At 43.6% G+C, this 27,620-nt stretch overlaps 1 protein-coding gene across 11 annotated transcripts in view; it reads right to left on the bottom strand.

The window, feature by feature from the left end:
- Nucleotides 1–27,620, bottom strand: part of APBB2 (amyloid beta precursor protein binding family B member 2) — a 374,559-nt gene that overhangs the window by 202,147 nt on the left and 144,792 nt on the right. For 9 of the 11 annotated variants that reach the window (XM_045997053.1, XM_045997052.1, XM_045997059.1 and 6 more), the window contains one exon: nt 26,478–26,593. The exons of 1 other annotated variant lie outside the window; for it this stretch is intronic. The gene's annotated coding sequence lies outside the window, so the exon portion shown is untranslated. Of the gene's footprint in view, nt 1–26,477; nt 26,594–26,912; nt 27,021–27,620 lie in introns of all 11 variants that reach the window. One more of the 11 variants, XM_045997055.1, reaches the window with a different exon arrangement.

Below are 27,620 nucleotides of genomic sequence, written 5' to 3'. Positions count from 1 at the left end.
GAGAGAGAGAGCGCAAGAAAAAGAGACAGAGAGAGAGCACGTGCGCACATGTGCGGGGAGTGGGGGGCAGAGGGAGAGAGAGAAGCAGACTCCCCGCTGAGCAGGGAGGCCAAAGAGGTGGGACTCCATCCGAGGACTCTGGGAGCAAGACCTGAGCTGAAGGTTTAACTGACTGAGCCACCCAGCCACTTCTAGCTAATTATTTTAATCACATTATCCCACACTAAACTTTGAACATATTTCTATTATTATACTTAACACATGACATTAAGTTTTTATTTTTATCTTTTTTCCTAACAGAGGGCAAATTCCTTGAAGAAAGAGCTGCTTCAATTATTTTTATTATTTTTCATTGAGGTAATAATTAAATTAGAGAAGTTTTCCACTTCTGAAAGAAATAGTGTATATTAAAGCCATAAAAAATACTTTATGTTTAGGGCTTGTGGGCTCGGATGATTCCAAACATGCTGTTTGCCTACATGAATATCTGGTAGGGTGTTTACAAGCTTCGCAGAAGAAGACATTCTTCATTATATAGGGTTGTCCTGGGTATTGCAAGACATCTATCATCCCTGGTCTCCACCCAGAAAGCCCAAGTAGGCCAGTTAGTGGCTCCCTAAGGGGTGTTCTAGAGGCTTCCAAGCCCCCTGCTTTGAAAGTTGTAACATCAGCCCCGAGTGCTCTCTCCACTTCCTAATTCATAGGGCACTGAGGTCCTACAGGATCTTGAACCAATAATGTCTGAGGCACATTTTATTCAACTGCAAATCATGATTACCATCCCTGTGACAGGACGATCAAATGAGATACAATAGGCTTGCTTGCCTGCTTTGCTTACTGCCTGGCACATACTATTTTTTCCAACACATATATGACCTGTTTTCTCAACGAGGCTGTACGATTTCTGAAGGAAAGTGAGGTGTCCTGGAGATCACTGCACACCCATCAGAAGTACTCGATAAACTCTGGTGGTGCACATCTGCCTTCTTTTTTCCCTGCCCCATTCTGTGCCCCAAAAATGTTCATAAATAAACTAAGTCCAATGGAACTTATTCCATTATTACAATGGAATGGAACAAAGAACTAAATTACAATGGGATCTTTCTTTCTGCCATGCCTGAAATCATTATTGTAACCTGCCATGCATAGGAAGGGCTGTCAAAAAGCTGTCGCCTTACCCTCTTGAAAATCTACAGGGTTGTTATTAGTTCGTAAATACTTCTAAAGTAGACATCACACTCCAGGATGAGACCTAGCTCCCATTTCATACTGATCTGTTCATCCTTTAAGGTTTTAACTATTTTCCCCTAAAGAATTTAATCCGTATTTTCAGATCAATAATTTGGAGCGGTGACATGAGATGACTCCACAACAGTCAAACTTACTTGGAAAAGTCCTTTGAATTGCCTACTTGGTACAATACACAGTTTCCATTAAATAACTGAAGTGTTTAAAATTTTATGATGCATAGGTAATGAAAAGTATTTAATAAGTATATGTATGTGCAAATTTTATTTCAGCATTTTGTTCTTCCACAGAGAAGAAAGTAGAGGTGTGGCATATAATACTCCACTCTAAGGAAATAAACCTGATTTTTTTAAAAAAAAGTTTTTTGAGATATAATTACTAGTAACAATTTCTTGCCATCCATAAACCTGGGTGCTACATGTCTGCTGTTGAGAATCACTGTTCTGGAAAAGCCTAATTTGTTACTTATATAACTTAAAATAGAAGAAAGTTCTAGCAACAAAAGCTCAGGGACTAATCCTATCTCTAATGTCCATATCTTATGCAAAAACACTTAAGGATGTTGACTTGTGATTCTAGCTCTTTATCTTACTTGATTCAGTGTTCTCAGAGCCAGATTTTAAAGCCAATTCCAAGAACACTATCAAACAAAGGCAAATATGCACAGACAGGGAAAATTCTATTTCCTGAAATGTATACCAGGGGGGAAATACCAAAATTGAAAAAGAAATATTTTTAAGACTGAATAAAGGTAGACCTTTATAATTCTTAACCAGAATTTCTTTAAGTGAAGCAAAAGCTTGATGATTCTCCCACAAATGTATTTGATCCCCATTTTTCATACTTCAAAGGCACGATGCCTGCCGTTTAGAAATAATGGCAATGTTTAATGCTTCTAAGAAGTGTCAGTTTAAAATATGCTCCCGGGTGGCTTTGGAGGGTGGGCTGCATTAATGGCTTCAATCAACCTCTCTCTGTGTCTTCGCCCTCTGCTCCACAAAGTTGTCGTCCCCTCCCACTGCCTTTGACATGTCACTGTGGGGCTTGCTTTGGCCAATGGGATGACACAGAAGCTGGAAAAGCGTGGCCCATTTCCAGCATCTGAAAAAGATTATGATCTGGACACACAAAGACAGATGCAGGCTGGCCTCTTGGAAGGATGCTGGAGACTGGGGTAGCTGAATCCTCCTGGCCAAGGCCCTCTTTGACAGGCCTCAGCCAGCTGGCCATCAAGCATGTGGGAGACTACTGCAAAGGGCTGCACACTGTATCCGCAGCTGACCCGAGGCTCGTGAGAGAACCCAGCAGAGTCCGTAAGCACCCAAGCACCCCTCGGCCGTCCTATAGATAGGAATGGCTCTTGCTGAAGTTCCTGAACTCCGGGGCGGTTCTTATGCAACATTATTGTGGCAACAGGTAAACGATACACTAACTATAGCCAGAATAACCAAAATGAGGTAACAGGAGAACAACTGGGACTTAGCCTGAAACTTGAGGCAGGGGAGGTAGGATGCCATGTGATGGTCCTGCCGTGGGGAATCCAGTTCTTCCGTGGACACTAATGCTCTCCCGATGTTACATGGGGATGTTGTGACCAAGATGGGCTGCATCCTTCATTTCTCCCATTGTTCATTCACAGCACACAACCACTGACACTCTGCATGTTAGAACAGCCTGTGATGGCAAATCTTAGGAATGTGTCATAAGGACATACTGGCAGCGTTATTTCTAGTAGGAACAAAATCAGAAACAAGTTAAATCCTCATCAGTAGGAAACTGATTAAATAAAGCATCCCATCTTTACAATGGAACATCATGCATTATTTAAAAGTGACAATGTTCCACAGTTACACAGGCAGATCTCTACTAAATATTATTGAACAAAAAAATGAACTATAAACAGTGTTACATACACAGGACGTTCAACTTTTCTGTATGTCTGAAAGTTATAATGAAAAGTTAAAATAGGGGCACCTGGGTGGCTCAGTGGGTTAAAGTCTCTGCCTTCAGCTCAGGTCCTGATCTCAGGGTCCTGGGATCCAGCCCCTCGTCAGGCTCTCTGCTCAGCGGGGAGCCTGCTTCTCCCTCTCTCTCTCTCTGCCTGTCTCTCTGCCTACCTGTGATCTCTGCCTGTCAAATAAATAAAATCTTAAAAAAAAAAAAAAAAGAAAGAAAGAAAAGTTAAAATAAAGGTAGCATGTAGAGGGATGCCTGGGTGGTTCAGTTGGTTAAGCTGCTGCTTTTGGCTCAGGTCATGATCCCAGGGTCCTGTATCGGGCTCCTTGCTCAGCAAGGAGCCTGCTTCTCTCACTGCCTCTGCCTGCCACTCTGCCTGCTTCTGTGTACTCTCTCTCTCTCTGACAAATAAATAAATAAAATCTTAAAAAAAAAAAAAAGGTAGCATGAAGAGTGTCACTCTTTCATTAATTTTTTTAAAAAACCTATGGTAACATAAAACACAGATTTAGAAAATTATACAAAACAAGCAACTCACTAGTTGTTATAAAGAAAACACTCTGATAACTACTGCCCAGATCAAGAAACAGACTTTTCTACCCCCCCACCCCCCGCCAGAACCCTGAATTTACGGTAATCACTTCCTTGATTTTCTTTATGATTTCATTACCTCACTGTACAACCTTGGTCAATATAGTTAATTCTTGTCTTTTTTTTTTTTTTTTATAATTTCACCAGGAAGCACATAATATCTGTTTTTCACTGGTTTCTAATGTTTGCAGCCATTGTCACTCACAGTCTGGTTCCATTAAGTCAACGGGGATTGCAAAGTGACAGTACTCTGATTCTCCCATTTCATTTCCATTTATTGAGGGGAAAGATTTTAGACGATACCTCCCATCGTCTACTACGTGGTTCCCTAGTGGTCAGTTCATATAAGAAAGGCAGGATAAAAATGTGATTCTTTCCTGACTACTTTCAAGATAACGAACTAGTGTCCCATTAATCCTAGGCGGTAATCAATTTTTTTTTGTATCATCAGGCATCATGGATTTAAACATACTTGCAACTCTTATTTTTAATCTCAAACTGTCCCATCTGGGGGCACCCAGGCTGGCTCCTAAGTTCTTCTCACATGGCCCTGATCTTTGACACCTATTATCTAGAGATGTTCCAGACTCATCTCTATTATCTAGAGATTACTCTGTTCCTTTTTTTTTTTAACAGTATGTTTGTATGGGATGTAATCTTGCTAGTGTTCTGTACTTATATTAAATCTTATAAAAGTACAGAATACTAACTATATCATATCCCATAAGCTTACTATGAAAAGAGAAAATATGGAACAGAGCGATATCCTTACAACGAAAACATGCCCAAAACACATGCTTAAAAAAAAGTTAAAACATGATCTACTATTTCAAAAGAGGGTAAAAGATTATTTTCAAAATTACAGAAGACATGAAAGAACAGTACACATCTCAATTAGAAAACTGACATATAATTTACATAGTCTCTTTACTACCTTTCTCTCCCTTATTTGGAAAGCTTTGTGAGAGCCGGGACCCCATCGATCTCATTCATCAGTATATTCCCAGTGTCTGGTGTGTGGCAGATGTTCAATAAATAGGCTATAAAGGAATGTACAGAAATCTTCACTAAAATGTTAACAGCAGTAATCTCTGGGTGGCAGGATTTTGAAAAATGTCTTCCATGCTTTATATGCTGCTGATTTGTGTAAATTCTTTTATAATGAGTACGAAGTATTTTCATATTCAGAGGAAAGAGTTATTTTCAATGTGGAAGAAAGTTTGTACATGAAACAATCTATGTATATACTATGTTTCTAGAAGAAAGAAAGAAAGAAAGAAAGAAAGAAAGAAAGAAAGAAAGAAGGAAAGAAAGAAAGAAGTGTGTCCCATCTCCCTGTCCCCCCGACCCTCACCATGTACCTCTTCTCTTCATAAAGGAAGCCTCTGGGGTAATAGGTGATAAGGCTGAGTTTTCCTAAGGAAGACTAGGTTTAGAGTTTGTGAAAAGGAAGACAGCAACCACCCATCTGCCTTCCATGCTATATTTGACAGATTTTACTCTGTAGCTCCGAAAACATGTTAATAGGACTTCTCGCGGTGAGAGGAAGGGATTAAAAAAGCAAAGAACCTTGGTGCGATAGTTTGGCACTATATCGAAAATGGCTCACAGGGCCTGCAATTCATGGAACAAAGATAACATCTTTTCATAAAATCTGCACTCCAAGACGTCCCAAATATACAACCGGGAAATGCCGACGGCAGTGACGCAAAAGCACCAAACAGAACAATCCCAAACAAGAACGAGAGGAAGCCTTAATATGCTTCACTGGGCCTTCATAGATCTATTAGAGAAAACATACGAGATGAACTGCCTCATAAAACAGATGGTCTTCTCCAGTTCCCCCCCCCCTTTTTTTTAAACAAGATAATTAAGGGAAACGAAAGAGTAAGGATCCTGTTAAATTGGCTAAGGAAAATGATTTCATTTGAAGTAGAATGCCTGAGTTTCTGGAGAAAGGATTTCAAGTTTCCCCTCGAAGCTGATGCAGGTCATTTGGCGAAGCCTATACCAGAAAGGGAAGCCATCCCTAGGGCAAGAGCCTTCTAGATAGCAAAGAACATCCTGTCAGACCCTTTTAACAGAGGCAGAAAGGAAGGCTGTGGGGTAACATGGCCTTGTTGCAAGAGTACTGGACAGGGAGTCAGGACAGAGGATATTGGACTTCTTGATTAGTGAGTCTAACAAACCTATTTCACTTGTCACCTTTTAATTTTCCTAGAGAAAGCCATTATTCACTCCCCTATCCTATCTTGGTAATAACAACAAATGTGATAATGAGGAAAAGCTCTATAGCGAAGACTGCAAGTACAAAACTGTTAGTTTAGGATGGAGTTTTGTTTCATTGTCACATATAAAAGTCCCCCTGTGCAGTACTGATGCGAATCAAAAGTCGGAGGGAAGGAGAAGGAGGGTCCAGGTGTTCTGAACCTAAGAGAAGACTATGTCCATGTCTGTTCTCTAAGCTCTAAAACACTTTAAGGAAAAGGAGAAACAGATAAAAGTATACCGCAAAAGCAACTCAAAATTCCATGCCAGATTTTTGATTGAGACAATGATAGGAGCCAGGAATCTTTTATGGTCTTGACTGGGATTCAGCCAAGAAAGGACATTGCCCCCAAATGTCACCTCATCAGCCAGAGTGCCTACTGCGCCTGAATTTTCAATGAAAAGCCAGGGGATACTATTTAGCCCTGCATAGCATTAAGTAACTATTGTTGAGGGTTTCCTCTGAGCTAAATAAACATAAATAGTATGCACAACATCTCTCGGGTCTGACAAGCCCTAAGAGACAGGCACTATTCTTCTCATTTTACAACCAATTTAAGAAACTTGCAGAACATCGGACAGCTAATAAGCAGCAGGGCCCAAGCTCCACACCCCGTCTATGATTCCAGAATCTTCACTTTCATATTCTACTCCACTGCCTCTCCCAGAAAGCAGAAAGAGGGATGGGACTGGTGAAACAGAGCCTCCAAAGATCCCATTTGCAGAGATGACCAGTCCCTCACCTACTGGTTCCAGGAGGTGAGTGTCACAACCCAGCAATTAGGGAATGGCTTCCTCTTCAGTCACATCGCAAAAGCCAACACTGAACTTCACTTCTAACCTGCCTCATTACCTGGGGATCTCTCCTCTTCTCCCGGCATTCTTGAAATCCTTCCTTGAAATCCTCTCTCATTGGGACTTTTCCTGAAGCTTCTCATACCACTTCCCTAACCCTTCATGAAAACCAAATCCACTCTAGTCTTCAAAAATTACAGTGAAATCTCATTTCAACACATAATGCATATGAATCAATCCTGATTTGGCCGTGTAGTGGCTTGGAGTCACTGGGCAATTTTCTCAATGATAATAATCTCTAACATTTACATCACATTGACTACTTACCAGACATTGTCTTAAGACTTCATACGTATTTAAAAAAAAAAAAAAAGGAAAGAAAGAAAGACTTCATGCATATGAACCATTCGAATCCTTATAACCACATGGTGAGTTACGGAACTATTACTGCCCTCATTGCACAGAAGTAACAGGCAGCGAGGTACTAAGTAAGTGCCCGCAGCCGCACACCAGGCAGGTGGTGGTGAAGCTACTCTGTTTTCGGTTTCTCTGAACTTCAATTCTCTCCTCTCTGACATAAAAATATTTATTTCACGTGGTCCCGAGGCAGAAATGGAATAAACATAGCTAGAGTGGTTTCAGATAATTCTTAGATTCCCCCTTCTTCCTCTAGGATTTCTGGGATCATCCTGAGGTACAATCCAGAAACTTTTCAATTAGATGAGCACAGGGAGATAAGGGAAGCAAGTGCTCGGTGTCTCTCAGACATGCTGTCTCATATGTGAGTTACACACCCCTCTGAGGCAAATCCTACCATCCGTGTTTTTACGAAGGAGCGATTCGAGAGAACTCGTGCGTGGACGTCCTGCTGGTGACTTGAACCAAAGCTGGAATCCACACCTGCATATTTTCTCTCCACTGTGTTTTAAGGGGCTTGAGGGGACAGCCAAGCCTGCTAGTTCCCCATCTTCCTCGCGTAGCCATACCCCCAAGAGGATGGCTGTATAAATGCCACAAGCAACCAGTGTTACCGGGATTGCCAGTGTTACCTTCCCCAGAGAAACAAGATGGAAAAGCATAATCAATGATTAAAGTAGGGGGGAAAAAAGATAAAAATAGGTGTAGTCACATTTACTGACCCTGCATGATTCCCAACTCCTCTGATAAGAAAAAAAGGAAGGAGGGCGGGTGGGTAAAGCAAGGATGAAAGAAAGGAGGGCCAGAGGAAGAAAGGAGAAAAACAAGAAACTGTCCCAGGCCACAGATGACAATGAACATAATCCCAAAGTATAATCTCTGTGTTCTCTCATCTGCTTTAGGACTTTTTTTCCCACAAGAGGGTCAGTGACTGATCTTATTGGACAACCTTCCTTCTTGGCCCTTCGGCCCAGGGCCTCCAGTGAAAGGCCTCAGGGAAGACGGGCCGCCCAGAAACCCAGAAATGCTCTCCTCAGAAAGGCAGCAGAAGGGAAGGAAAGGGCTCAGCCCTGACCTGCAGGCCGAGGCCGTGGGAGGAACAGGGCGTTCCTCTCCATACAGGATGCCCATTCACATACACACACACACCAAGGTCCTCCTCTATCTCTGGCCACCATCGGCCCGCCCGGTCAGAACGCAAGGACTGCCGGGAAAGCGGAAAGCCACATGGCTGCTAGGGAAGCTGGAACAAAGGCGGCCCAGAAGCCAGAACCACGCCCGTCACCTCCCTGCGCTCCCACCTGCTATTCTCAAACTGGGAAAAGCACACGCTGCCTCAGAACTGTCTTAAAATGGTCTTAAAAATCTGTTTAGACCTACCGTGGGCCCAATAGCATGCTGACAGATGAGCTTGCGAGGGTCCATAAACTCACAAATATTTTGGACACACTTACACGACTCTTTCTTGAAGACAGTTTTCCCAGGTTAAGAACCACTACCTTAGTTGGTCACAGTGAGAAAACTGGGCTATGGAAAAAGAAATCCTCACCCTCCCACAAAGTCTCCTTCTCAGGCAAGATTCCAGCCACCTCTGATGTTGTCCTGCCCCAGCCCTTGTGTCCATCTGGGTTCTGGCACCGGCGATCCATGACTCAGGAGTTATGGGCATCTGAATTCTCCTCCCTTCATTGCCACTGGCAGTGCCTAAGCCACGGTTCTACAAATTCTCATGGAGGCCTGCAGTCCACCTCCTCCTGATCACCCGTCTGCCCTCACTCCAGCCTCCTGCACACTTCTACAGATTTGTCCTTCCGAGAGAATCCGCCACCTTTCTCGCCACCATGCCACGTCCCAGACCATTAAAAGTGGGACTCTAGGGCCAAAGCACCTGGGTTTGAATTCCGTCGTCATCATCTCCTTTGAGTGTCTCTGGGTAAGTCACCTAACCTCTGTGTCTCAGTTTTGTCAACTGTAAAATGGGCACAATGAGGGAACCCACGTCAAAGGCTTGCTGCAGGAATTAGGTGAGTATAGTACATTTGGTGCAATATTAAGTCTTAGCTGTCATCATCAAAGTGACTCTTTTAAGAGCTCCCCACTGGCTAACAAATAAAAAACCCCATTCCATCAATATGCTCTCAAGACCTCCATGTGCGAGTCCAAACTAGGCCCAACTTACCTCTAGTCTCTATGGACATAAGCCCTTTCTGTACCACCTAACCCCCAAGGGCACACCAGACTGAGATCCACTCTTTACTGAACCTACTGAAAGCTTCCCATTCATACGCCTCGGTTATTCGCTCTGCCTGGGATGTCCCATCAGGGCCTGTTGAACCCTTACTATCTCTCCTGGATGAGCCCAAACACGGATCCTACCCAAGTCACCACGATCAAGACTTCCAGTGGACAGCACTAAAGCTGTTATTATATCTAGCAGGTTTTGTGGTCCTGCCCCTACCTGCCCAATAGCCATCTTTCTGATCTACCTCAAAGAACTAACCTTTGCCCTTTTACGACTCCAGCAGTCAGAATAAATGGCTTTTGCAGCCTTCTTCTGAAGGGCCTTTGGGGTCACACATTGTTTCCTGGTTCCTTTGGAATAATAATCTTTCATTAACGAAGAAGAGGATGCACAGGTCAACCATATATATTTTTATATACACGGATGACTGAAACTGTTTTAGGTCTAAGCTCCAACGTTACAAAGATAGTGTCATTTTACTAGATGATGTCTACAATCTCTCTCTATATTTTGACGGTGCTGGGACTTACAGTTCCTTTTTTCCTAACAGCTTAGAAGACAATTCTGATTTTATACCTTAAATTATCTCATAATACATATGAGAGCACCACCTGTTTTGTTTTGTGTTTTAAGATTTATTTATTACTTGAGAGAGAGAGAGGGGAAGAAGAGGGGGGAGAGAGAATCTCAAGCAGACCCCCGAGTGTGGAGCCCGATGCAGGGCTCGATCCCACAACCCCAAGATCGTGACCTGAGCAGAAACCAAGAGTCGGATGCTCAACCCACTGAGCCACCCAGGTGCCCCCATAACACTACTTCTACCTTCCACACGGAAAATGATGCACTGAGTATTTGCACTAAGTCCAAGACAGTGAAAAAGAAAACCCTAACTTGGGTTATTATTTCCACCCCCCCATTTTCAGCAATGCAGAATCCCATGATAAATTGTTTTCTATAAAAGTACAGAACTAGCCCCCAGATTTCTTGAAATCCCCAGGGTGGAACTTAGCTGTAAAAAGTTTGAAAAGAAGTAGAAAATTTAATAATCCCAGTACCCTGAAATCCAATAAAGCCTGCTGGAGCTTCACATTTTTAAGAAATCAGACTATTTATGCTATTACCCCAAGTACTGCTATAGTTTCGTACGAAGCCATAAATATATACAATGTAGTTCCCCAGAACACGGACTGAGACGATCATAAAAAAGGCCATAAGGAAGATACCGGCCATGAAGCATGGCTCCACGGTACTTGCTACAGCAGGTTTGTGCAGGCGAGTTCATTTATTTTGAAAATTACATTTCTAAGTCCACAACTCATTGCTTTCAACTGTGAACAACTTTTAATACAAGTTAGAATGTTCTTCTCAGAGCCGGTTTTCACACGAGCTAAAGGTCATACTGAATATCAAGGAACAGTTAGGAAGCAATCACGGCATATGGGGAAAAGCTCATAACATCTGTATCTTCACGTTTGCTTCAGCTATCATTGCATTCAGCTGTGAGTATCAGAAAACCTAATTAACAGGAGCGTCAATAAACAGGAAATCATTGGAAGGTTCAAGGCTGCTGGTGTCAGTGCAACAGGAACAATGTCAGAGCAGGTATCCTGGTGATGCTCTTGGCTTTTCCTTCACGCTTGTAACCTCCTGGTGACGTAAGGGCTGCTGTGCGTTCAGAGAGCATCAGTATTCAAGGCAGAATGCAAAGGAAAGCAAGTGAGGGCACGGACAGGCTCATGGGTCAGGTTTTATCAGGGCCTTAAATGCTTTCCTGGAAACTCCACCCCCACACTCCAGTGGACACAGTCTCAGATGTGTCCCCCCCCTCCCCCCCGCCACAACCAGAACCAGGTCACATGACTGCACTAGCTGCAAAGAATCCTGGGAAGTCAGCGGTCAGGACCGACAGGTTGGCTGGGAGCATCGCAACTATTGTCTGATGCTGATCACCATGCCACTCTGAAGTAAATGCGGGGTTTGTTGGCAAAAATGGGAGCAGGACAGAGGCCCTGGGCGGGCAATTCTTTGTCTCTCTCTTGAGTCGCCGTCTTGAGAATAAGAAAGTCATCCAATAAGTAGACCAGATAATTACAGTATTTCCAAAGTGTTTTTTGCTCCCCCAACTCAAAAGCATCTACTACATAGACAGTAATGTGTTACAAATTCCAATACCTACAAAATGAAATGAAAACTGGTTAATCTTCAGGTTTGCACACTCTGGTTTTTTCTCTCTGCATCTGAACAGATAAAAATTTACCGTCAGATGGAGAAAAGGTGTGTGTGAAGTCTTGGTGCTGTGAATCCCCGTCACAGCCTGAATGGATTCTACAAAGTTCTACCTGAGGTGAGTTTCACCTTTCGCTAGGAAGGCAGGCCACATCGGCTGTGACACAAACGTTAAAGATGGGGGTGAAGCATCCGGCCTGTATTTTCCCCACTCCGTTTTCCCTCTTCCCTCGTCCACCTCCCCTGAGCCTGCCGGACCAAACAGGTACATCTCTTCAGCACCCTGGATCTCCCATAGGATCACCCTCCCTACTTAACATTCAATGGCTTCCCACTGCTATTCAGAAACTAGCAAAACCCCCTACACCAAGACTCCAAGTCTGTGCAGCCCAGCCTCCTTCCCCAACCCCAACCCCATCTCTCACCAAGCCTTACCATGCCTGGTACGCTCTGGACACTCTGGTGTCCTTTCCATGCCTTGAACTGTCCATATTACCACAGACTGCAACGAATGAGCTTTCCTCAGTTCTACAGGGCTGGGCTTTTCCTGGGCTTCCCATCACAGATCAAACAGCACTTCCTCAAGGACATCCTCCCTGTGCCACCGACGTCATGGGGGCCCTGCCCAGTAACTCTCTATCATCCTGCTGGGTCCTCCACAGCCTGGCCTACAATCCATGATCATCTCCTCTGTCTGGATGGCTTTCCTCTTGTCTCCCTCCATCACTCAGACGAAGCAAAGCTCCAGGGAAGCAGGTCCCTTACCTACCTTATCCGCTGCTCTGACCCCACAGCCCAGCACACAGAAAGGCTCTAGACCATTCTGCCATCTGCTTCTGGGACCCTGTAGTCACTAACTCCTCAAAGCAGCCACCATATAAACGCTGCACTCCCCGGAACCTGACCCCTGCAATCCCTGACCTGGGACTCTCCTCTCTCTCCCAGCAGCTTCTCTTACTTATAACCCCTTCCTACTCCTCTCACAGCTGCTGAAGCAGGCGGCAGAGTGGTCTGGAGCACAGAGCCTGCAGCCAGACAGCCTGGGCTCAAATCCCGACTACACCACTTACAGGGTAGCCTGAAAAAAGTTCCTTGTCTCCTCTGTGCCTCAGTGTCCTCATCTGTAACAGAGTGATACCAGAAGCTCCCATATCACAGACAGCCACCAGGAGGATTGGGAGACTACACACTAAGTACTCAGAACAACTTCCGGCTTGAAGGAGTTCCATTATTAACAACACCGTAGTTAGTAATGTCAATAGCTTATCAGCGTGAACAGGCTCTTTGTTTTCACTCGGATATATTCTTCCCATGCAGCCCCGTTTCCACAGGTCCCTCCACACCCCTGCCCTCAGGTGCGCCTCGAGTACCACCCATGGACCTGCAACCCCACAGTGGCTCTGTGAGCTCTGCGATCTGAATCCCATCTACTCCCAGACCCTTGTCCTACTGGAGGACCGAGCTCTCAACATTTGGGTTTAAGTCCTTGAACTTCACTGTTGACACAGACCTTTACTGGCCTTCCCCTCCTCTGAGCTACTACACCAACATGATTTGATTCTGATCACTGTTGCCACCTTTGGTCCTGTCTACATATGAAAACATCAGCTTTTTGAGGACAAGATGTAACTCTTTTCGGTCCTCTAGAGGAGTGAGCACAACTTAAAAGTACAGCAGATATGGTATCAATCTGTCTACTGATTGGCTCTGATCACCCCTCCAGCCTTAACGCCACCTTGTCCCTCAACCAGAGAAAGGGGAAGCATTATTTTAAGTCTTGATTAAATTGGACCCTGGGTGGAAGAGACATGGGTTTCAAAAACAAAAGGCTTCTATCTCCTGACATTCAAAAACACCAGGAAATCCTCTTTACCCCTAGGCGAGCCCCAGTCGCAAGGCTAGAATGGTAGCAGGTATGCACGACTTAGCCAAGTCATGTTGGATTTATTGGTCTCGAGTTCCAAGTAATCAATTTGGGGAATTTTCTTGTACCCTTGGAGATGGGGTTCAATACTTCCCATGACTGGATACTCCTAAGAGAGAATTCTAAGGAAAAGACAAATGTAATTCCACAGGCTTATGTATTTTCCATAAAACTGAAAGGAAGAAAATGACTTAAAAGTCTAGATATGGTTCAACAAAGCATTCTCTATAGAATATGCATGCTTGCTTTTTTCTGTTTCTATCCCTCTCTCCATAAACACACACACGTGTGCATGTGCTCATTCAAGAAAAGTCTAGAAGGTATGTCAGTTAACAACGAACTGACCTATCTGGTGACTCTGAAATATGCCAAGTCATTCCTTTCAGAATCCTATGGGTTCCATCTTGTAAGGATTTTTGTGGCCTTTATTCAGGTCATCAGAGGTCACTTCCCCCGAGAACAGTATTAGGTTTGCATAAATGAACAAGTGTCCTGGAAACCTGGAAAAATAACTCTATCTGCTTTGTTTTCAAAACAGCCCCATAAAGTTGCATATTTCTCTTTTTCCCTCTCCAGAGGCTGCTCCCAGAAGATGGTCTCCGGCTCCTGAAATTTGGCTAGAACATTTCTTCTCAATTACTCTCCCTTGGCAGGAAGTCCTGTGGCCACTTCCCCGGAGGACAACACACTCTTCTCATTTCTCTCCGAGTCAACACCTACCCACATACACAGAAGGCTAATCCATCCCACCACCCAAACCTTCTTATGAGATGTAGGACAAATGTGGTTTGGAAGCCCCTAGAGCTGTTGTCCCAAAAAAGCCGGACATGAGGTTTGCAGATACCCGCCGCTTTACAAACAGGTTCCCCGGGTACAAGAAAGCTGGTCTATGGAAAATAAAAAGGGAAGCCACACTTTGTTCCCTCCAAGGACTGTTCTGCCACATCTTAGAGGTTCATTCCACAGCAAAAGCAGACACCAAACAGGCTTCATTCCCAGATGTCCATTCCTGTGACTGAAGACTTGACTCGGGGCCTCTTGGTTCTGCTTTTTCTTTTGTTCTTGAAGGGAGAAGCTGGACCTAGACCATCCATGTGAAGAGGACATTTTTTCATGACCATGATGAAATACATTTTGCTGTAACACTTCAACTCTCCACCGGAGAAGAAGCAGACCACAGAGGGAATTAAAAAAAAAAAAAGTAAAAATTTACAGAGAAGTGATTTAATTTGGACAGTTGAACCTTGATTTCTCTCTCCAGAGAGACAGAGACATCACCTTTCTTTATGACTGTCACCATCAAGATCAAGTCCTATTTACGAGACATGAAAACAAGCTCTATTTGATGAGGATCTAAAAACAGAGACAGTCAATAGGCCTCCAAATAGCAATTTCAGAGCTTTGGTTCACATGGTGCGTAAAATCTTGAACCCAGCTCACCGATGCCGAGACATGCCCAGGAAATGGTGCTCTGCAAGGGGTCTGGTGTTTGTGGATGACACTGTACTTCACCACACTCCAAAGCCGGGGTCACTCAGGTACAAGGGTCTTTGCAGAACACTGGTTCACTGAATTGATATTTACTTAACGCTCGTTACACTTAAGGTTCTCTGGAAATCAGAGATTGCAACCTGGCGATTCCAAGGTCTTAAAATCCTGTAATCAGATTATGCTAAGAGTCCATATGGTGAGCCAAGGTGACAAAGACGGACTCTGCCTGTTTCAAACATATGGAAGACCTGAATAAGATAGAAGAGCTGTGCTTTTTTTGTTTTTTGCTTTTTGGGTTTTTTTAACAAAGAAAAATCAAAATCATGAGAAGGAAATCCTTGGGCTAAAACTGAAGACAGAATTCAAAGTCAGTAAAGACAGCTAAAGCTTGAAGACATAGAAGGATATCAGAGCATGGTATGGCCTTAATGTCAAAGATTCTGATGACCTACAGAGAGGAAAGGGACACACAGTCCATAGGGCCCATGAAACTAGCTAGCCGCAGCTGAGCTATCTGTCTATGCTGGCCATCACAAGGGGTTGCCTCAGTAAAACTCAGTCCAGAAAATATCCATTCCCCGTCCCCTAGACTTTGCAAGCAAGCTTTTGCTTAGGGATGAGGAAGGAAGGAAGGAAGGGCAGAAGGAAGGAAGGAGAGGGAAGGGAAAGGAGGAGGGAAGGGGAGGAGAAGGAGAGGGGAGGGAGGGCGAGAGGGAATAAAAAAATTTTAAAAACCTCACCAATATAAAATCAAAATCTCAAAATGACTCTCACATGGAAGTATGGTATCTAAATTAGTAACATCCATGTAGTATCAGATTTCCTGGCCCAGAAACTAATACAAAAAGTGGTCTGGAAGCAATGATACACACGGAGCACTAACTGAGGAAATGAGAAAATGCTCTGGCTTTCCACATTCCTATTCACGCTGGATTCCCACGGCAAACAACCCCCATTAATGAGGCCCTCAGTGTCAAAGTTTAGGACTAAACAAGGAAAAAAAAAAAAAGAGATGGCCAATGTAAATGGCAAAATCTGCATCCAAGAAGCTAAAAATAGTAGGAAGTCTGAAAGAGGCTTTATATTTAAGCAATTGAAGAAAGCAAAAATGGGAGGGCAAAAAAGGACAGCAGGTGAATTTGAAGAAATCTACTAGAAATTCCAAGAGTACGGGAAGGAAAGAAAACACACACACACACACACACACACACACACACACACACACACACACTATATTATGTACAGAGCATACACGCACACATACACACATGCACACAAATCAATTCTATTTCCACATACTAGCAAAGAATAATCTGAAAATGAAGTTAAGGAAACAACTGTTTATAATAACATCAAAAAGAACACTTAAAAATAAAATTTAGGAAGTGTTAAGACTTGTGCACTGAAAGCTACAACACATCAATGAAAGAAATTAAAGGAGACATAAAGAAATGAAAAGATATCCATGTATACGGATTTGGAAGGCAATACTATTAAGATGGAAATACCTCCCAAAATTAAACTTAATCCGTATCAAAACCCATCTGGCTTCTCTGCAGAAATTGAAAAACTTCTTCTAAGAAGGGAAAGAAGAGTCTTTCAACAAACAGTGCTGGGACAGCTAGATACACAGACGCAAGAGAACGAAGCAAACCAATGCTTCAGAACATATTGACTCCGTGACTCAAACACCTAAAGGCAAGCACTGAAATTATAAATTGATTGGGTGTTGGTTCCTTAGGACGTCAAAAGTACAAACAAACAAAAAAAAAATCAGATAAACTGAACTGCATCAAAATGCAAAACTTCATGCTTCAAAGGACACTATGAAGAACGTAAAAATATATTCCACAGAACAGGAGAAAATATTTATAAATTGTTTAAGGGTGAAGAATAAATAACCCAAGGTAAGAGTGAACAAAGGATTTGCAAAGATGCTCGCCATCGTAAGTCACTAGGAAAAGGCAAATCAAACCCAGAATGAGATACCACCTCACACCCACTAGGAGAGCTAGAATCAAAAAGACAGATAAAAAGTGTGGTAAGGGTGTCAAAAAAGTAGAACCCCCATCCATTATTAGTGGGTCTGTAAAAGGGTCCAGCTACTTTGTAAAATAGATTGGTTTGGCAGTTCCTCAAAAAGTTAAAATGGAGTTAACATATGACCCAGCAATTCTGCTCTTGTATATTATCCCAAAGAAAGGAAAACATTAATCCACTCAAAAATTTGTACATCAGGCACCTGGGTGGCTCAGTCAGTTGAGCAACTGCCTTTGGCTTAGGACATGATCCTGGAGTCTCAGGATCAAGTCTAGCACTGGGCTCCCTGCTCACTGGGGTGTCTGCTTCTCCCTCTGACCCTCCCCCCTTTTGTGCTCACTCTCTCTCTCAAATAAATAATATTTTTTTTAAAAAAATCCTTGTACATGAATGCTTATAGCAACATTACTTATGATACCAAAAAGTAAAAACAACTTAAATGTCCATACATGAATGAACAGAAAAACCAGATGTGGTTTATCTGTACAATAGAAAATGGAATATGATTCAACAACAAAAAGAACAAAGTAGCAATAAGCACAAAATGAATGAACCTTGAAAACGTTACACAAGAGACACAAAGTAGATTCATAGTTTCCGAGATGCACATGTGCAGTGAAAATGTTCTGGAATCAGGCAGTGGTGACGGTTATGTATCTTTGTGAATATACAAAACACTACTGAATTTTATAATTTAAAGGACTGCATTTTATAAAGTGTGAATTATACCTCATTAAGAGGAAAAACTCAGTGGGAAAATTCAATAATAAGGTTAGAAACAGCCCAAGAGCGAATTCATGAATTGGAAGGTAGTCTGGGTAGCTAACAAGCAGCCTTTACTCCAACAGAATTTAGAGATTTGTCAACAGAACAGCGTCCTGGAATTTGGCATCTCGTTACATCCTCCTTCATACTAAACCTTGCCTCTTACTCTTATCAGGTTAACGGGAGTCTTACCCTTTGGCTAAAGTACCTGGCATAGCAATTCAAAGATTAGTTGCTTTTGAGAGGAAACTAAGAATTCTCTAAGCAGATGAAGTAACTTCACACACGTGTGTGTGTGTGTGTGTGTGTGTAAGTTCATATAAGAGCAAATAGTTGACAGTAACTAGAAAAGGGAAAAGTCCAGGATGGGAAGAGAGAAGGAAGGTGTGGTAAAATGAATAATGTTGATCCCTCCCCTCCCCTCCAAAGATACTTACATTCTGATCCCTGAAACCTTGGAAATTATCTTATGTGGGCAGAAGGGGACTCTGCAGATGGGAGAAGACTAAAGTCTCCACCGGGGAGAGATTCTGGATATTCTAGGCATGTAACTGTAAGTACAGTGGTCTTTCTAAGAGGAAGGAGTACCAGGTTTTCTGCAGAAGAGATGAAGGTGCTGTGAGCAGAGCCTGGTGCGCTCCACTCTGGAGCCAGAGAAAGGGGCCCAAGGCCAAGGATACAGGAAATGCCAGAAGCGGAGACAGTCCAAAATAGTGGTTCTCCCCTAGAGCCTCCATGCCGAACCAGCCTGCCAGACACCGGGGTGGCCCAGGAAGTCCCCTTTCAGACTCCGGGTCTCCAAAATGGTAACACAATATATCAGTTGTTTTAAGTCACTACTTTTGCAGTAGTTTGTTAGAGCAGGAAGAAAATTAATACAGGAGGTTAAATGGAAGGCCAGGAAGATATTAATTCAGGCTTGAAGGGAAATAAAGGAAACTGACCCTGAAACATACCAGGGCATTCAGAGCAGCTTTCTTCCCAGCAGAGGAGGAAACAAAGGAGATATGGGTAAGAAGGATGAGTCAGGAGGGTGCAAACAATAAGGGACACTGTGCGCAGAAAGAAGCTACCCAAACACAACCAAAGCTAGAGAGCCACGTGTGTTCAAAAACAGGATTTGGAAAGACTTGTAATGTGCAAGCAATTCTCCAACCCTCATCAATGCTAAGTAAGTTTTCAAGTACGTTATCTGTTCATTCATTCAGTATACATTTATTGAGCACTTGCTACGTGTCAGGCCCTGTATTTCATTACATTCATAACGCTTCCTCAAAATTCTTCCTATGCAAGGCACTCATACAATTACTCGACAAAGTGACTGCTAGCACATGGTTTAAGGTAACTAGATAAACCGAAACATTATCCTGTAAAAGCACTTTTATTTCTACTACTGCCATTACAGAGTAAAGTGGAATTACCTTTACTTATTTGGATGTGATCACTCTCCTTCAAAAGCTGTCGCATGGCCTATCTGTAGGTATTTTCAGCAGTTAAAATCCAAGCTTAAATAATACTTCACTACCCATAGATTTTCCGAGTTCTAGGCTTTGAATATATTTGCTCTGACTCGGACTTGGTTCTCCTTACAGCCAAGGCTCGCTTGCAGTTTTCCCTTTGGAAAACAAATACCATAAAATTTTTCACCTAGAGATTGCCTAACTATCACGCAGTCCAACTCCTCAATTTGCAGCTGTCAGAAGCGAGATGCAATTGGTTCTAATAGCTTGTCCATGCCTTTAGCCCTCGTTGGCAGGGCCGGGACCGGAGCTCAGGCCTCCTGTCTCCCCATCACAGCTCTGCAGCAACCGCAGGCTGCCTGCTCTTCAACCCAGACTTCTAGGCGCAGGGACTCGGTTTCAGACCTTACTTAAAATCGTCTGGCCACTGCCATCTGAAAAGCTTAAAACCGAGACAAACCACATAGGATGAAAACAAGCCACATTATCTGCACAAAAACAAACTGAGTTTTTGCACATTTGCATCCCACATATTTCATGGAGCTGATTTCTGGCCACTGAACAGATTTAAAAAAAAAAGAAAAGTGAAGCCTCGATATTAGGAAAACATAAGGAAATGCCACTTATAACAATGAGGATAGCATATTTCACCTATCGTACCAGAAAGTGCTTTTTTGTCTCCTTCTGTTTCCAGAGTAGGAAGAAATGTGCAGTCCTCACACAAGGGTGACGGAATGGAAAGAGATAAAACTTCTCCTGAGGGCCGTTTGGGCACACATAGCAATGTCTGTATAACCTGCAAGCAACACTTTACCTCAGCAGTTTCACTTCCGGATGTTTCTTAAGAAGAGAAAAAAGAGTAATGAGGGATGATTAATCCAGAGGACATCAAAAGACTGGAAATACCCTAAATGCTCAACAGTAGGTCATTGTTTTTTGGTTTTTTGGCATTTTTTAAAGATTTTATTTATTTGAGAGAAAGACAGAGAATGGGTCCCGATCCCAGGGCCCTGAGATCATGACCTGAGCTGAAGACAGCTGCTTGACCGACTGAGACACCCAGGCACCCAACAGTGGGTGATGGTTAATCGTGATTTTATCTATGCAATGTAACAATACGTAAGATTGTTACAAATCACACCCTAGAAGATTTAGTAATATCAGAAGTTTCCATGATGAATTAAGTGACAAAAAGCATGTCAAAAAAGAAGACATACAGTATGATCCCAATAATGTTTCATATAAAGGGGCAGATGCACACACGTACACATACAATGACTAAATGCATGCAAAATGTTAAGGATGGGGTTTTTTTGTGTGTATGTGCCCTTCAGTGTTTACACATTTTCTAAAATAAATGGATTGTTTTTTCCCCCCGTGGACCGAGGAAAAATCTCATCAGCAGTATTTTTAATATCTTGTTCCTTTCACCTACCCCAACTCCAACATGCACTCCTCATTCAGAGAATCTTATTACTAAAGCTGTGAGACTCCCGAAGGACTCCTCAGCTGTGATCACCAGCATCTGGACAATCCTGCAGGACTTCCTCCCACACCAGGAAAACCAATTAAAACCAGAGCAGAAAGCCCCTCTCTTGGGATCCTGCATCATATCCTGCCTGTCCTGGGCAGTGAGACTCACTTGGCTGTTAATGACCTTAAGCACTGCTCTCAGGCTCCTGGTTGGAACTCAAATTCCAAGTGTTTCTCCACATCCCAGCTGAGCTGAGAAACCCCACTCCCCCAAAACTGAGTCTGTCCAAGTATGTTTTCCAGTATTATGTGTTCTACAGGCTACTGCCTCTCAAACTGGGAATGGAGAACCATGAATGATCACTGAAAATCAGTTTTTTTTTAAAGATTTATTTATCTGACAGAGAGAGCACACAAGCAGAGGGAGTGGCAGGCAGAGAGGGAGAGGGAGAAGCAGGCTCCTGGCTAAGCAGGGAGCCCAGTGTGGGGCTCGATCCTGGGACCCTGGGATCATGACCTGAGCAGAAGGCAGGCGCTTAACCAACTGAGCCACCCAGGCACCCCTGAAAATCAATTTAAGGAGTCCTGACCAGGTTTGCTTGACCACGGCAGAAGTTCTTCGTATCCAGGTGAAGGAGCCTCACTGCATTCAACTGTTTTTACCGCTTCTGTCTGGAGCACCACACAGATAAGCCTACCACAGGTCCTGGCGACTTTCGAGCTGCTAGGAAAGCAAATGTACTAGTCTAGAAAGATACTTATGAAACCCTATTGAGTAAGCACCATGTGCAATGTTACCCCATTTCTGTGAGTAACAGAAAAGAAATATACTGAGAGGGAATACTTGACATTCAGAAGCGTGTTCCACAAAACACATAAAGTGGCCATCTCGTGGTATATAGGGCTGTGAGAGTGGTTTTCCCTTTTCTTTATTTTAAAAATTTTCTTTATTATGCATGCATACCCATATGATTTTAAAAGCATTATTACCCTTACTGTATTTATTACTCTGACTCTTTGTATATGAAGTACTCCTTCCTAGGGCCTCTATGTTATTTGTTTTTTTACTGAATTGAACTGGATAAGAGAGGAGCTAAAGACAGATATCAGCATCCTTTGACGTGGGCAGAACCTTTAAGTCTTTAAGACCCCTACCACCAAAAGCTCCAGTGGGGAGAACAGGTGAGGGGACACCACCTGAATAAGCGGTCACCAGGTCACTCGACAACCCAAGTGCAGGAAAGAAAATAGATGGGAGCTGGGGAGCACGGAAACCTAGGCTCAAACTGCAGCTCTGCTCTGACAAGTCACTTTGCTGTTTTGAGCCTCATTTTCCTTATCTGTGAATGGAGATAATAAAATGAACCTTTAAAATTTGATCCAGTTCCGGGGCGCCTGGGTGGCTCAGTGGGTTAAAGCCTCTGCCTTCGGCTCAGGTCATGATCTCAGGGTCCTGGGATTGAGCCCCGCATCGGGCTCTCTGCTCAGCGGGGAGCCTGCTTCCTCCTCTCTCTCTCTGCCTGCCTCTGTGCCTACTTGTGATCTCTGTCTGTCAAATAAATAAATAAAATCTTTAAAAAAAAAAAAATTTGATCCAGTTCAAACTGAGATACTTCTAGTAACTTTAGGACACAGTGCATGGCATGTAATAGTGCCTGAAACAAAACCGATGCCTTTCATTGGTGATAGCAAGGAAGTCAAGCGGGGGGGCGGGGGGAGCAGGGAAGAGGCCAAAAGAAACAACCCTATGTGCCTATTACTATTTAAACTTTTAATATTTTATTTACTTTTTAAAAAAAATTTTTTAAGAAGGCCCAACATGGGACTTGAACTCATGACTCCGAGATTAAGGCCTGAGCTGAGATCAAGAGTCTTAGCCAAGTGAGCCACCTGGGTGCCCCTGCTTAAACTTTTTAAAGGGCAATTTCTTAAGTACAGAAAAGTAGGAAACCCCCACCTCTGAGAGAGGGAAAGGCAGGTGGAAGAAGGCCAGGGGTGGGGAAGCAGCACAGGGCACAGCACCTGGGCTGCTCTTGAGGCCCTGATTACAGTCATGTGGCCCTGGCCTGCGCCAGTTCTGCCAAGAGCTCTGGAACATGCCTTCCAGGGGCCTCCTGAAGAAATGGCCAGATCCCACCTCAAGCCCAAGGGGACGCCACAAATATAAGAGGATCTACCACAGATAAAGCCCTGTCCTCACATGCGGAGAGGAAAAGGGAAGTGAAACAGAGTTTAGTGTCAAAGTCCAAAGTATCCACATACTCCAAAATTCAGAGAGCAATTTGGGACACAAGCTGCCAGGTACCTGCTTCTTTTTGGGAACCCGGGGCAGCTTCCTACGAAAGAGCGCAATGCTGCTGTGCCCCTGAGCAGAGTAAAGTTCTAGCAGGCACTCCGAAGATGGGAGCAGCCCACTTAGGCTCGTGTAAGGAAACCACCGAGAAGTAATATCACCACCACCAACTATTATTAACCATGAGTAACGGGCACTAAAATAAGGGGGAGTGAAAGACAATGCGGAAGACTCAAATGTCAAGCTGACCTTCTGGACCAGAGGGGACCACACCACACATTCTCGACAGGGATGGAAGCGATGCTTCCATTAGATGAATCCGGCTAAACGCACGAGTCAAATTTGCAGGGCGAGAGACTCCTGACAGCAGAGGTCAGGAGACTAGTGCCACAGTCCAGACCCCGACCGCTGGAGTTAGAGCAGCTCAGTGCAAACACAAACAAACAAGGATGCAATCTTCTTAGCAAGTCCCGGGGTAATTTCCAAACACCAGTCTTAACACAAGCACAAATACCAGCCTAAAATATCATCCACTCTAGCTACTGACTTCTTCCTTCGGTGTTCAGCGGTTGTCATTCCACATTCTACCAAGGAACAGCCTCCTGTCCCGAAAGAGAATCACCCTAAATGGGAAAATAAGGATCCCAAGATAGAAAAAAGAAAAAAAGCTCGAAGTTCCCATTTGCCACATGAGCCTCAAAAATGGTTCAGAGCACGGCACGGTGTACCAACAACCCTCGGCCGATGCTTCTGACCACACTTGAGGACAAAATTAGAAACTCTGGAGAATTTTTTTTTCCCCTGAAATGTTTCCTCTTCTCCAGGAACAGTGTGGTCCTGTTCAGACCTAGTCCTGGCCGAGAGGCCCCAGGTCATCTTGACTTCCTTGCCTCAGGTGACAGGAGACAAGGCAGCTGAGGCGAATGTTTCCTACAGCTGCGAGCGGCCACTAAAGAACATCAGAACATCGGCTGGAGGTTTCAACCAGCAATTCTTATCGAACAATGAGGAGGAGGGAGGTACAAGGGGGAGGAAGGGGAGAACAGAAAACACACCCCTATAAAATAAATGATGGTCTGAACATACTGCAGCAAGGGATCAACACTGCAAAAAGGAGACGAAAAGCACAAAAGGGTGAGAAGCACGTTCTAATGTCCTGGGAAGGATGTTTCAAGCAAGGTGTTCTGCAAACACGCTGAAGGCCAAGGGACCATCGTGAGTGCCCCCTGCAGAACGCAGCCGCACCCCCTCCTTCCCGCCAGGAAAAATGCACCAGTGACGTGCACAGCAGAGGCCTCTGGGAATGGCTAGCGTGTTCCTGGCACCCAGGAAGGGTAAAAGCCGGACGGTTTTTTCCTCAAGAGCTCTCAACAAAAAGTCGAGTGAAGAAGAAAGGTGCCCTTTCAACTCCTCGACACCCCGGACTCTGAAGCTCAGGGCCCCCTTGGAAAACTACAAAGAGGTTCGATGAATCACTCCCGAAGATGGTGAATGATGACCAGGTCCACAGGCGTGAATTTTCCAAGTCACTGTCCTTCCTCCATCCTAAGAACCCAAACTTTCACATGTCAACCCTTTGGAAAGAAGAATGTTCTTCCAAACGCAGTAGACTGAACCACACACGATTAGCATTTCTGCAGGTCGAAACTGGTCAAAAAATAACAACATCCCATGTTTCAATCACAGTACGTGGCTTCCAACTTCTTCCGCAGCCGGAAGAGGCGAATTGTTTCTTAACAGGACAGACCGTAGGTATTTTCGGCTCCGAGGGCCAAGAGGCAAAGTAGATTCTGTAGGTACTTACATAACCATTTAAAAATATGAAAACCATTGTTAGCTCCTACAAAAACAGGCGTGGGCTGGATTTGGCCCCGCGGGGGAGGGGGGGGGCGCGGGGGAGCAGTTTGCTGACCTCTGTTTTACAGTCTATAAGGGTAAATTTTTTCTGTTGTTCACTATGAAAACTGCTAATTTTAGGCTAAAGTCATGCCGCTGGAGGATGCTACAGGATCCGGATAGAAGCTGTTTATCCCACCCGTGCGGGCGGCATCACTGGAGGCTGGTCTGAATCTCCGCTCTCTTGTCAGCTCTCCCTTCCCGGCTGCTTCTAACCACCGGGCTTATTTTAGAAGCAATCGTCTGGGGGAGGGTTTGAGGGCAGTTCTGACTTTTCTATGAAGTAAAAAATGGAGATGTACAAGGAAATGAGACTTAAAGGTGAGTATGAATAAACACAATGATGAAAGGATTATGGGACCCTGGGGAATTGCCCCGAGCATGTCCCTGATCTGAAGCCAAAATTCCAAGGGTCCAGAGGAAGCAACAAAAGCGAATAAATATCTCAGCAGAGGGCCCAAAGCTAAAAGACTAACCTGAACAAAAATATAAGCTGATGACAAACCCACCTTTATAGAAACAGGAGACATGATTAAAAGGGCAATAATACTTTCCCTCCCAAGTCAGTCGGTGGTAGTCCATACTGTAGCCATTCCCAGAAGACTATCATCAGAAAAACTTAAGTTCTGGGGTGCCTGGGTGGCTCAGTGGGTTAAGCCTCTGCCTTCGGCTCAGGTCATGGTCTTGGGGTCTTGGGATCAACCCCCCGCATCGGGTTCTCTGTGCAGCAGGGATCCTACTTTCCCCCTCTCTCTGCCTGCCTCTCTGCCTACTTGTGATCTCTGTCTGTCAAATAAATAAAATCTTTAAAAAAAAAAAAAGAAAAGAAAAGAAAAAGAGAAACTTAAGTTTTGTGAGACATTGAAAGACATCGCTGAGGGAATGAGGTGTTTCCTCCTTTGGAGAATGCTGAAAAGCGGCTGGGACTCTTTCCCTAATGCATGTTCGACAACGACACACCCAGGAGGACCTCTCTTCTGATTCCAGGAATTCTTTTTATTTAAAAGAATTGTAAAAATCAGTAGGAAATGATCTTCCTTTATGGCATCGCTATTGTTTCAAATTTGATAGACTGTGATGCAAAAGAGGAAGGCTTTTAAAAACAAAAAACAAAAAACAAATCCTGTCTATGAACAGATGCATTGAAAGAGAAAAGGGAGATCGCGCTCATATATGCTTCTGGCCTTCTCCGGCCACTGGATTAGAAAAACCCGAACTTCAGGAACATTTCTCATCATTCGATATTAAACATGTCCCCTAGAGCAATCCATCCTCCCTCACTTCTAAATGCTCTCGTTTCAATCTTACAGACCTTCACCAGTTGAGCATTCTGCAATATTCTACAATGAAAGTTATAAGGGGGAAAAAAGGGAGATCCAATCCCATACGTACATGAGCTGCCTGGGTGACAGGGAGCCTCCGGGTACCGTCTGCCCATAGTGACCGGTCAGCACATTAGCAGGGCCCTTGGCGGTTTCCAAGTACTCAGGAAAGATGGAGATGGTTTGCTGGGGTGGGGGAGAAGGGGGTAGATCAAAAAAGAAAAAAAAAAAAAAAAGTAGAAACAAAGCAGAGATTTAGGATAATGACGACATTTTTTTTCATTAAAATGCTAATGCTGACCACAAATTTCCAGATAACCACATTTATGCATTATTCATAGTCCCATGCGAAGTGAAGTCGCCATGTCACTGTGGGCAGGCACAGAGCTTGCTGGTGATTAGCATGTGGCCTCTGTAGCAAGTGTGAGGGAAACACAGGTCCCTGCAAGCCTATCCGTGGGTGTCGGCCCACACTGGCCCTCTTCAGAAGACCGGGCAAACTCACCCACGTTTTTGTTGGTGCTCATCTCACTCCTCCCTAAAGTCTAGGAATAGCTCCAGCTTGGTTCTTTGCTGTGACGTCTGAACTAATAGCCTATAAAAACTGTAAAAGCTTGAAAGAAAAAAAAGAAAGAAAATTTCTGTATTGGGTAGATAAGACATCGGATTGATTAAAAAAAAAAAAAAACAGGAAAAAAAAAAAAGAAAAAAAAAAACAACTTTCTATCAAAGTATAACATATAGAGAAGTATACATACCCTAAGGGAAGAGCTCAATGAATTTTCCTAAACTGAATGCACCAGATCAAAACTGGAATATTATCAGCTCCCCAGAAGTCCCCCCTTCATGCCCCCTCTCCTCAAGGCAACAATTACATGTAGCTTACTTCTCATCATTTTTGCAGACATTACATCCATTTGCTGTCATTATTAGTTTCTCATTTAAAAAACATACACTGGGGGCAACTGGGTGGCTCATTTGGTTGACAGACTGCCTTCAGCTCAGGTCATGATTCTGGAGTTCTGATAGAGTCCACATAGGGCTCTCTGCTTGGCGGGAGGTCTGTTTCTCCCCCGACCTTCCCCCTCTCATGCTCACACTCTTTCATTTAAAATAAATAAAATTTTAAAATAAAAATTTTTAAATTTAATTTCAAAATAAAAAATTTAAAATAAATAAAAATAAAAAGCATACACTGAACACCTCCTAGATG

The sequence above is a fragment of the Meles meles genome, chromosome 2 (genome assembly GCF_922984935.1).
Source record: "Meles meles chromosome 2, mMelMel3.1 paternal haplotype, whole genome shotgun sequence".
Lineage (NCBI taxonomy): Eukaryota > Metazoa > Chordata > Mammalia > Carnivora > Mustelidae > Meles > Meles meles.
Note: the sequence above shows the minus strand (reverse complement) of the source record. Positions and strands in the feature narration are given on the sequence as shown.